General features: G+C 42.4%; 1 non-coding gene across 1 annotated transcript; it reads right to left on the bottom strand.

The window, feature by feature from the left end:
- Positions 1-763: 763 nt before the first annotated feature.
- Positions 764-836, bottom strand: TRNAM-CAU (transfer RNA methionine (anticodon CAU)). The gene has a single exon. It is a non-coding gene; the product is annotated as a tRNA-Met (tRNA).
- Between the last annotated feature and the right edge of the window lie 11,407 nt (positions 837-12,243).

The following is a 12,243-nucleotide window of genomic DNA, read 5'->3' as shown; positions in this document are numbered from 1 at the left end:
TCCTTGTAGATTGTAAGCTTGCGAGCAGGGACCTCACTCCTAATGTCACTGTTTGAATTGTCTTAACTTGTATTGAATTTATTGTCTGTACATGTCCCCGCTTAATTGTAAAGTGCTGCGGAATATGTTGGCGCTATATAAATAAAAATTATTATTATTATTATTAAAGGCAGCCCAACAACCAACATCACTGATACACCACAATATAGCCTCCCCTTGCACTGCACACACAGTGACTGGTGTGTTGTGCAGGCCAAATCGCTAGCAGCAGAAGCAGTTTTTTTGTCTTCTTCCCTGCCTAACGCTCTCCCTACAGAATCAGCAGCAACCTCTCCCTATACTGAGATCGGCAGAAGTAAGATGGCGGTCGGCGTGCACGCCCTTTTATACCCCCTGTGACGCCCACCAAAGCAAGCCAATCACTTGCATGCCCTTCTGAAAGATGGTGGTGACCCGTGCCTATGTCATCACGTTGCCCACAGTGTCCGTGGATCCTGATTGGCTGAAAAAGAGCGCAAAACAAACTTTTGAAACGCGACTTTGGCGCGTAAGTCGCCGACCTCGTGGCCGACCTCATCCTAGGGTCGGGTTTCGTTTCATGAAACCCGACTTTGCCAAAAGTCGGCGACTTTTGAAATTTTTCGACCCATTTCGCTCATCCCTAGTAAACATTTTTCATTTAAATGGGCTTTCCATTCCTTGAAATGTTTACAAATTCATGGCTTTTAAAAGTGAAAGAAAAAAAAACAAACAAAAGATATTTTGCCCCGTGTGAGGATCGAACTCACGACCTTCAGATTATGAGACTGACGCGCTACCTACTGCGCTAATGAGGCAACTGGTCATTGTTGTCCTTGTGGCCACTGAATACAGCACATGTAATGAAAGCATGGGGAGGATGGACCAAATATGCCAAATATGTCAAAATTCTGGTTTAATTGGTGTAAAAGTTATCATGAGAGGATTATTTGGTGGCATTTTTTTGATTTGTCTTAGAATTATGTTAGCCATTAAATTATGAAAAATGTATCAAACTGATGCATGATGTATGATACACTTGGCGCATTTGAATCTGGTGCCAATTTTATAAAAGTGAAGAGAACATGTAAACCTCAAAATACTCTTACCATATTGGTAATACAACTCAACCAATTTATCATGTAAACACCAGCTGAAAGTGGAGACAAAAAGCAGCTGTCACTGCAAAAACTTCTGATGCAAAATATTAATTATAAAAATAGGTTCAACAACCCTAAGTTTCATCCAACTTCTGCATATTAGGCCTCAATCACACATCTATTTTGACCAGTAGGTTTTTTTTTATCTACTTTTTTGGTCCGTGTTTCCAATTTTTTTTTACCATGTGTATAGCACTCATTTTTCTATTTTGCAATACCAAAAATTGAATGAAAGTTGTCTTAACCATTGGGCAGTGAAAAACGGACAGAACTAAGATGAAAAATGGATGGCATCCCTCAGCTGTCCGTTTCTTTATTCAGGGATCTACAGTGGCATATCAAAGTTTGGGCACCCCTGGACAAAATTATTGTTATTGAGAACAGTTAAGCTGGTTGAAGATAAAATGATCTCTAAAAGGGTTTTAAGTTAAAGATGACACATTTCCTTTGTATTTTAGCTCCTCAAAATACATTGTATTTTATATTTTAAATATTACAGAAAGGAAAAAGGGCAGATGCAAAAGTTTGGGGACCTTTGGAGATTTCTGTGCTCAGATATCTTTGACCTCGGTTTCAGACCTTAATTAGTCTGCTAGGGTTATGGCTTGTTCACTATCATCAGTAGAAAAGGCCAGGTGATGCAAATTTCTCAGCTTTATAAAAACCCAGCCTCTTATCTTGTGCTGAAAAACAGCAGCCATGGGTTCTTCTAAGCAGCTAGCTAGCACTCTGAAAATGAAAATGGTGTCGGCACTTGCTCTCCTGGGACTCCCATGCTGTTGTTGTGAGATGTGATGCCTGAGCCCAATCAGCGCTGGCGTCACTGTCAACACCTTCAGACAAATCAAACATGAAGAGGAAGTCCAAGCTGCAGAGATAGCAGAAAAGAGAAGCGAGTATAAGTCCAGAATCAGGACAGAGAGAGTGAGCGAATATCAGGGCCTGGGGCAGGAAGCTTAGCAGGATGTTATGGAGCCTTCGTTATAGAGGTAACTGAAAGCAAAGGTAAAGGGAAGCAAGAGAATATGTCATTGTAGTTACTAAGTGTCTACAGTAAAGAAAGTCAAGTGTCGCAAAATTGGGACACATCCTCTCTTACGGAGAAATTACAGGACGTGTTGCTACAGGATGGAGTATATGACTCTTGTGGACTGGAAACAGAGTAGTTGTGAGGGGCCTTAGTGTTACACCTCAACCCCACAAAGGAAAATGTAAACTCCCAAGATAGTGTACTGGGCTATGCAAAGAGTAACACAGTAACATAATTTTGAAGGCTGAAGGAAGACCTTATGTCCATCTAGTTCAGCTTATTTTTAGTGCAGCTGTTCTGCATTGTTAATCCTGGGGAAGGCAAAAAACCCACAGAGTAGAAGCCAATTTTCTCCATAGGGAAAAAAATTCCTTCCCCTAAGCTGGGTCAACCATCTACCTATAATATTATGTTATTCGTAACCTTCTATACTGTTACTCACAAGAAAAGCCTCCATTCCTTTCTTACATTCATTCAGTGAGTTGGCCATCACCACTTCCTCAGGAAGAGAATTCCAGAGCCTCACTGCTCTTACCGTGAAGAACCCTCTTCTATGCTGGTGCAGAAATTGTCTTTCCTCCAAACGAAGAGAATGCCCCCTTGTTCTTGTCACAGTCCTTGGTACAAACAGTTCATTGGAGAAATCTCTGTATTTCCCTCTGATATACTTGTACATATATATTAGGTCTCCTCTAAGTCTTCTCTTTTCTAGAGCAAATAGACCTAATTTTGATAACCTTTCTGGGTATTGTAGTGAACCAATTCCATTTATCATTTTAGTAGCCCGGCTTTGAATCCTTTCAAGTTCAGTAATGTCTTTCTTGAGCACCGGCGTCCAAAATTGCACACAATCCTCCAAGTGTGGTCTGACGAGTGATTTGTACAGAGGGAGAATTATGTTTTCATCTCGTGTCCCCAGATCTCTTCTAATGCATCCCATGACCCTATTTGCTTTGGTGGCAGCTGCCTGACACTGGGCACTCCAATTTAGCTTCTTATTGACTAAGATGCCTAAGTCTTTTTCCATGTCTGATTTCCCCAGCAGTTTCCCATTTAATAAGTAATTGTAGCATCTGTTACTCCTTCCCATGTGCAGAGGAAGTAGAGGAAGTAAGCAAAGAAGATAGAGTGTTTTCATGGAAGAAGAAGATGTTTGTGTTCATGTCGCTTGTGGTTAAAGAAATGTCTTTGAAGATAAATGCCTACTGTCTGCTGTGTATAGTTATTCTTCAGTGAAAAGTTTAATTTTAAATGTTGTTCTCCAACTGGTTAACATCTCATCCTGGCAAAGCAGTGTCATTGATTACATGCAGTCTATGACACAAAGTCCACACACCCAGTCAGGACCCGCACTTTCATGTAATGAGTACCTCGCCCATGGCTACCATTCCGCGCCACATTACAGATGCAAAAGCGACCCAGGAATCTCACAGACCTGGAAGAATTTTCCAAGGGAGAATGGATGAAAATCCCTCAAACAAGATTTGAAAGACTCTTGTCTGGCTACAAAAAGCGTTTACAAGCGGTGATACTTGCAAAATGGGGTGCTACTAGGTACTACCCATGCAGGGTGCCCAAACTTTTGCAGTGGCTCATTCTCCTTTATGTAATTTTTAAAATGTAACAAATGACACACACATATATACACTCACTGGCCACTTTATTAGGTACACCTGTCCAACTGTGTGTTAAGACTTAATTTCTAATCAGCCAATCACATGGCGGCAACTCAGTGCATTTAGGCATGTAGACATGGTCAAGACAATCTCCTGCAGTTCAAACCGAGCATCAGTATGGGGAAGAAAGGTGATTTGAGTGCCTTTGAATGTGGCATGATTGTTGGTGCCAGAAGGGCTGGTCTGAGTATTTCAGAAACTGCTGATCTACTGGGATTTTCACGCACAACCATCTCTAGGGTTTACAGAGAATGGTCCGAAAAAGAAAAAAAATCCAGTGAGCGGCAGTTCTGTGGCCGGAAATGCCTTGTTGATGCCAGAGGTCAGAGGAGAATGGGCAGACTGGTTCGAGCTGATAGAAAGGCAACAGTGACTCAAATTGCCACCCGTTACAACCAAGGTAGGCAGAAGAGCATCTCTGAACGCACAGTGCGTCGAACTTTGAGGCAGATGGGCTACAGCAGCAGAAGACCACACTGGGTACCACTCCTCTCAGCTAAGAACAGGAAACTGAGGCTACAATTTGCACAAGCTCATCGAAATTGGACAGTAGAAGATTGGAAAAACGTCGCCTGGTCTGATGAGTCTCGATTTCTGCTGCGACATTCGGATGGTAGGGTCAGAATTTGGCGTAAACAACATGAAAGCATGGATCCATCCTGCCTTGTATCAACGGTTCAGGCTGGTGGTGGTGGTGTCATGGTGTGGGGAATTTTTTCTTGGCACTCTTTGGGCCCCTTGGTACCAATTGAGCATCGTTGCAACGCCACAGCCTACCTGAGTATTGTTGCTGACCATGTCCATCCCTTTATGACCACAATGTACCCAACATCTGATGGCTACTTTCAGCAGGATAATGCGCCATGTCATAAAGCTCGAATCATCTCAGATTGGTTTCTTGAACATGACAATGAGTTCACTGTACTCAAATGGCCTCCTCAGTCACCAGATCTCAATCCAATAGAGCATCTTTGGGATGTGGTGGAATGGGAGATTCGCATCAGGGATGTGCAGCCGACAAATCTGCGCCAACTGTGTGATGCCATCATGTCAATATGGTCCAAAATCTCTGAGGAATGCTTCCAGCACCTTGTTGAATCTCTGCCACGAAGAATTGAGGCAGTTCTGAAGGCAAAAGGGGGTCCAACCCCTTACTAGCATGGTGTACCTAATAAAGTGGCCAGTGAGTGTATATACACACACACACAAATATACACACTGTACATATACATAATGTCCCTGTTGGAGCTTGTGTCCCTGTTGGAGGAAAAGTTGCAAAATCTCGAAGAGAGGTTAGCTACGTTGAAGATCATTAAGGAAGGTGAAGAGTTCTTGGACAGAGCAGAATTATCTCTTCATGTTACAGAAAGAGAAGAAATTCGAGGTGCACCTGAAGAAACAGAGGAATGGAGACATGTGACCCAGAGAAGCAGGAGGATCAGGAGGCAGTCAGCACCCATACTGCTCAGAAACCAGTACCAGGCTCTCACGCAGGAAAATGATGAAGAAATACATCAGGATAAGACTTTGCCAACAAACAGCAACCTTGTACGCCTTCAGAGTCCTCCTGGATGGAGAAAGAAAAATGTTGTGAAGAAGAAACGGAAAGTGGTGGTCATGGGGGATTCCCTGTTGAGAGGAACAGAGGCCGCTATCTGCAGACCGGATATAACTTCAAGAGAAATGTGCTGTCTTCCAGGTGCAAAAATTAAAGATGTGTCTGACAGGATATCAGGACTCTTCAGACCTACAGATGACTACCCATTCCTGCTACTACATGTGGGGACAAATGACACCGCAAGAAATGACCTGGAAACCATCTGCAGAGACTTTGAAAACTTAGGCAAGAAAGTGAAAGAACTGGGAGCGCAGGTAGTCTTCTCTTCCATCCTCCCAGTGGATGGCCATGGACCAAGGAGGTGGAATAAGATTCTGCAGGTGAACAACTGGCTACGTCGATGGTGCCGTCAGCAACGATTTGGATTTCTGGATCACGGAGTGAACTACTTATACGATGGACTACTTGCTAGAGATGGGGTGCACCTTACGAAGACTGGAAAGCATGTATTTGGAAGTCGCCTTGCTACACTTGTAAGGAGAGCTTTAAACTAGAACAACATGGGAAGGGAAGCAAAAGACCAGAAAAAGCCATACACCTGACAAATGCTATTGAGAACTCTGCTAATAGAAGTGGAAAGGAAGAACAAAGACGAAAGAATCTAATTAATAAAAATATTGGAGAAAGAGAAACCAATCACAAACTAAAATGTTTCTATACTAATGCACAAAGCATGGGCAACAAACAAGGAGAATTGGAACTACTAACACAGGAAAAGAAATATGATGTCATTGGAATCACTGAAACTTGGTGGGACGATACACATGATTGGAATACAAGACTAGAAGGATACAACTTATTTGCAAGAAACAGACTTGATAAACGAGGAGGGGGTGTTGCATTGTATGTTAGAAACGCGTATATCTGCACAGAGATTGAAGCTTCAGAGACTGGGAGTTCTGTGGAAACTGTTTGGGTAAGAATACAAGGACAGAACAATGGAAAGGACACCATTGTAGGCATTTACTACAGGCCGCCTGTGCAAGCTGAAGATATGGATGAACTCTTTATGCATCAAATGGCCAAGTTCTCCAAAAAATATGACATAGTTGTCATGGGAGATTTCAACTATCCAGACATTTGTTGGGAATTTCTCTCAGGCAAAACTAACAGGTCAAGGAAATTCTTATCCTCTCTTGCTGACAACTTTATCTTCCAAAAGGTAGGGGAGAAAACAAGGGGAACTGCTACCTTGGATCTAATCCTTATAAACAGGGAGGAAATGGTTGAGGAGGTAAAAGTGGCTGGAACCCTAGGAGGTAGCGACCATGCTATTTTAGAATTTTGGATAACTAGAGGCGGAAGACCTGTGAAGACTCAGACGTCAAGGTTAGATTTCAGAAAGGCAGATTTTAAGGGATTCAGAAAGAGAATTGGAGGGATCCAATGGCTGGATATCCTTAAAGACAAAAATGTCCAGGAAGGATGGGAAATCTTGAAAAATGAAATTCTCAAAGCACAGTTGTTAACAATTCCGAAAAGAGGGAAGAATAGGAAGCATTTAAGGAAACCAGGATGGGTGAACACAGAACTTAAGCACATGCTAAAAAGGAAGAAAAAAATGTTTATAAAATGGAAAGAGGGAGGCATATCTAAAGAAGAATATAATGCTGTCTGCAGAATCTGCAGGGCACAAATCAGATTATCTAAAGCTGAAAATGAATTGAGGCTTGCAAGAGATGTCAAAAGCAATAATAAAGGATTTTGGGGATATGTCAAAAGTAAAAGAAAAGTCAAAGATGCTATAGGATTTTTACAGGATGAAAATGATGAAATGGTAAGACAGGATGTTGAGAAGGCTGAACTTTTAAATTCCTATTTTGCATCTGTTTTCTCTCAGAAAGGAAATGTAACACCAACTGTTATTCACTGTCCTATTGAGGGAATAGAAGAATCCAGGATATCTATAAACAGAAAGATAGTGAGGAAACACTTAGCTAACCTAAATGAATTCAAGTCTCCAGGTCCAGATGAATTACACCCCAGAGTACTGAAGGAGATAGCAGAAGAAATTTCTGAACCACTCTCCATAATCTTTGAAAATTCTTGGAGAACAGGAGAAGTGCCAGAAGACTGGAGAAGAGCAAATGTTGTTCCTATCTTCAAAAAGGGGAAGAAGGTGGACCCAGGCAACTATAGGCCGGTGAGTCTGACTTCTATACCAGGAAAGATCTTTGAACAAATTATTAAACAACATTTAAGTCAATACCTGGATAAGAATGAAGTGATCAAACAGAGTCAGCATGGGTTTGTAACTAATAAGTCATGTCAGACTAACTTAATTTCCTTCTATGACGGTATCACTGATTGGGTGGATCAAGGAAATGCTGTAGATATAGTATATCTTGACTTCAGCAAAGCATTTGACAAAGTCTCTCATACAATCCTTATTGAAAAAATGACTAAGTATGGAATGGACAAGGCAACTGTTAGGTGGATTCATAGCTGGCTTAGTGATCGGACCCAAAGAGTGGTCGTAAATGGCTGCACATCCAGTTGGAAGAATGTCTCAAGTGGGGTACCACAGGGCTCTGTCCTGGGCCCTGTATTGTTCAACATCTTTATCAACGATTTAGATGAAGGAATTGAGGGTAAACTGATTAAATTTGCTGATGACACAAAGCTAGGAGGGATAGCTAATACTAGAGAAGAGAGAGAGAGGATTCAAAAAGATTTAAATAAACTGGAGAAGTGGGCAGTAACTAACAGAATGGTTTTTAACAGGGAGAAATGCAAAGTACTACATCTGGGCAATAATAATGAAAAAAGCATATATAGAATGGGAGGAATAGGGCTAAGTGACAGCACATGTGAAAAAGACTTGGGTATACTAATAGATCACAGACTGAATATGAGTCAACAGTGTGATGCAGCAGCAAAAAAGGCAAATGCAATTCTAGGATGTATTAACAGAAGCATACAGTCTAGATCACGTGAAGTCATTATTTCCCTCTACTCCTCTTTGGTCAGACCTCATCTGGAATATTGTGTCCAGTTTTGGGCACCACATTTTAAAAAAGACATCAACAAACTGGAGCAAGTTCAGAAAAGAGCGACCAGAATGGTGACCGGTCTGCAAACCCTGTCTTATGAGGAAAGGTTGCAGGATTTGGGAATGTTTAGTTTGCAAAAGAGAAGACTGAGAGGAGACTTAATTGCTGTCTACAAATATCTAAAGGGCTGTCACATTGTAGAAGGATCAACTTTATTCTCATTTGCACAAGGAAAGACTAGAAGCAATGGGATGAAGCTGAATGGGAGGAGACACAGATTAGATATTAGAAAAAACTTTTTGACAGTTAGAGTGATCAATGAGTGGAACAGGCTGCCACGAGAAGTGGTGAGTTCTCCTTCAATGGACGTCTTCAAACAGAGGCTGGACAGACATCTGACTGGGATGATTTAGCGAATCCTGCTTTGAGCAGGGGGTTGGACCAGATGGCCCAGGAGGTCCCTTCCAACTCTACGATTCTATGATTCTATAATATATAATTTTTTTGCCTAAAATACAGAGGTAATGTGTAATCTCTAACTTTAGGCCTTTTAGAGATCATTTCATCAACTTGCTTAACTGTTCACAATAACAGTAATTTTGACTCAGGGTGCCCAAACTTGTACATGCCACTTTATTGCTGTGAATAGTTATTTATTTTTATTTATTTATTTTACTCACTTATATAGTGCCATTATCTGATTTTAGTCCAAAATGAATCAAAATCATAATACATCTTTGTTGTTATTTGCGTAATAATGATATGCAAAAAAACAAAAACATGTATGTGAAAAGGCTCATAAAATATATTTGGTACGTGCTCTGAAAAACATAAATAAAGCACAAAACAGACATGTGAATGAGGTTTAGGAAGTGGTGATAGCGAACTCAGTCAAGGGGTTCAAGAGAGGCCTGGATGTCTTCCTGGAGCGTAACAATATTGTATCTTACAGTTATTAGGTTCTTTAGAAGGGCGTTAGGGATGAGCGAGTAGTGAAATACTCGGACTCACTGTACTCGTTACGAGTACCTCCTAATTCTCGGGTACTCGTAACGAGTAGCGAGTCCAATGTAAGTCTCACAGTCTCAAAATACTGTTGCAAAGGTGGCTTGTATAGTTAAATCACAGGAAAAAACCTTTACAATTACCATTAAAATTCCACAAATTTTATTATATCATGTTAAAATACCTAAATAGGCCAAACACTATATAAATATTGCATCATACCACCAAAAAGAGATAAAGCACCGTAGGGGGGTGTCTGCCCCTACACTGACCTACTTGCCTCTACCTAACAGCGGAGGTTGGAGCCCTATAACCTGCGCCTTGGCCCCCCCACTCCTCGGCGGCTCTCCCTGCTCACCCTATAGGACCCTTATGATGACAGGGGTGTGAAAAAGGTGTGAACAAGTAGGTGAGAAAGTATAAGAGGTTGCTATATAATCTTCCACATAGATGGAATCAGATACATCAATGTTGCTTTAGTGGTTCTTGATGTTAAACCTATATAAGCTCCTTTCTGACCAGTTCTTCTTTATCTTGAGATACTACACTAAGTAGATGACAATCAATGCTAGTGTCTAGATGACAATGGGTGCTGCTGATAAAGCTCCTATCAGTAGGAATAAACCCCTCTTAACAGAGTTAAGGCCCCGTCTCACTAAGCAATCTCGGTAGCGAGATCGCTGCTGAGTCACAACTTTTGTGACGTAACAGCGATCTCACAAGCGAGATCGCTGTGTGTGACAGCGATCAGCGAGCGGCCCCCCTGCCGGTATCGCTGATCGCTGCAAGAAACCTCTGGACATTTCTTTGGTCGCTGGTCTCCCGCTGGCCAGCACGCATCGCTGTGTGTGACAGGCGGGAGACCAGCGATCAGGTGTAAAAAAAATAATAAAAAAATAAAAAATATAGTTATTCTCACCTTCCGATGTCCCGTTCAGCCATCCTGCCTCTCTCCACGCTCCGGTCCCAGTGATCCTTTGCATGAATGACCGCGAGACTTTGTTATCCCGCGAGACCGTGACATCTCGCGGTCATTCGTGCAAAGGATCACTGGGACCGGAGCGTGGAGAGAGGCGGGATGGCTGAATGGGACGTCGGAAGGTGAGAATAACTATATTTTTTATTTTGATACTATTTTCTACAGCGATAGCCAGCGATGCCGGGCGCTCGGCGTCACTGTGCTGATCGCTGGTGAAGCTGTCTGTGTGACAGCTCACCAGCGATCACATAGCGACTTACCAGCGATCCTGACACCTTCATATCAGTGTCGGGATCACTGGTGAGTCGCTTAGTGTGACGGGGCCTTTATTCTCAAGAAAAGTGTATAATGAGTAAGATAGCCTCCTGGGACCATATAGATAAAGGGTTTAACAATCCCTAGTGGGTTTCTGTGAGACAGAAAGGAGTCAATAGAAAATCACATAAATAGCAAACTTAAGTCATATTAACTCTTCATAATGTTGTGATGTATAGAACCTCAAGCCTCCTTATATTTAGAACATACATGAAATCATGTGATGTAAACTGAAAAATATCAAGTATCAGAGGTCTTATTAATCAAATATCCAGGGTATCCCTCAATAGGGACAGATGACATCCCCAACCGCTTTAGCAAATCCCAAAAAACAGCATATGTGAGGTCATGGTATCAGATAACAAAGGATATACACAAATATTTCCAGCCATAATATTGCTCAAGGGAACCTAAAAAGACAAGCAGATACAACTCCAGGCATCATTGCAACTCAACACGTTTCCCCTTTTCCAAGGTTCATCAGGAGTTAAGTTAAACCATAGAGCACTTAGCTTAATCGGCCATGTGAGGCAATAGATGAGATCAGATGTATTTAACTTTATGCTTTATCATCAGCACCGTTGTCATCTAGACACTAGCATTGACTGTCATCTACTTTGTGTAGTATCTCAAGATAAAGAAGAACTGGTCAGAAAGGAGCTTATATAGGTTTAACATCAAGAACCACTAAAGCAACATTGATGTATCTGATTCCATCTATGTGGAAGATTATATAGCAACCTCTTATACTTTCTCACCTACTTGTTCACACCTTTTTCACACCCCTGTCATCTTAAGGGTCCTACAGATGTGGCCAAAAGTATTAACACCCCTGCAATTCTGTCAGATAATACTCAGTTTCTTCCTGAAAATGATTGCAAATACAAATTCTTTGGTATTATTATCTTCATTTAATTTGTCTTAAATAGAGTTCAGCGATACCGTCCGATACTTCAAAGTATCGTATCGGATGGTATCGGCCGATCTTTAAAAAAAGTATCGGTATCGCCGATTCCGATACCGGAAGTCCCATTCAAGTCTATGGGACTTCCGGTATCGGAATAAGAAAAACCCTTTCCTGCCCTTGTACAGCCTCTCTGGGGTCTGTACGGGCCTTTCGGGGGGCTGTGCCGGCCTGCCAGGGGGTCTGTGCAGGCTCCGGTGGTCTGTGCCGGCCTGCCGGTGGTCTGTGCAGGCTCCGGGGGGCTGTGCCGGCCTGCCGGGGGGCTGTGCCGGCCTGCCGGGGGGCTGTGCCGGCCTGCCGGGGGGCTGTGCAGGCTCCGGGGGGCTGTGCCGGCCTGCCGGGGGGCTGTGCAGGCTCCGGGGGTCTGTGCAGGCATCGTCCGATGGGACTACAAGTCCCATCGGGCGATGCCTGCTACCATGACAGTGATTGACACATTAGCCAATGATGGGACAGTAGTAGTCCCATCATCCGGCTAATGTGTT

This window comes from Dendrobates tinctorius, unplaced genomic scaffold (assembly GCF_039654945.1).
Source record: "Dendrobates tinctorius isolate UK_male_01 unplaced genomic scaffold, ASM3965494v1 ptg000228l, whole genome shotgun sequence".
NCBI classification, from domain to species: domain Eukaryota; kingdom Metazoa; phylum Chordata; class Amphibia; order Anura; family Dendrobatidae; genus Dendrobates; species Dendrobates tinctorius.
This window is presented reverse-complemented; position numbering and strand designations above follow the sequence as displayed.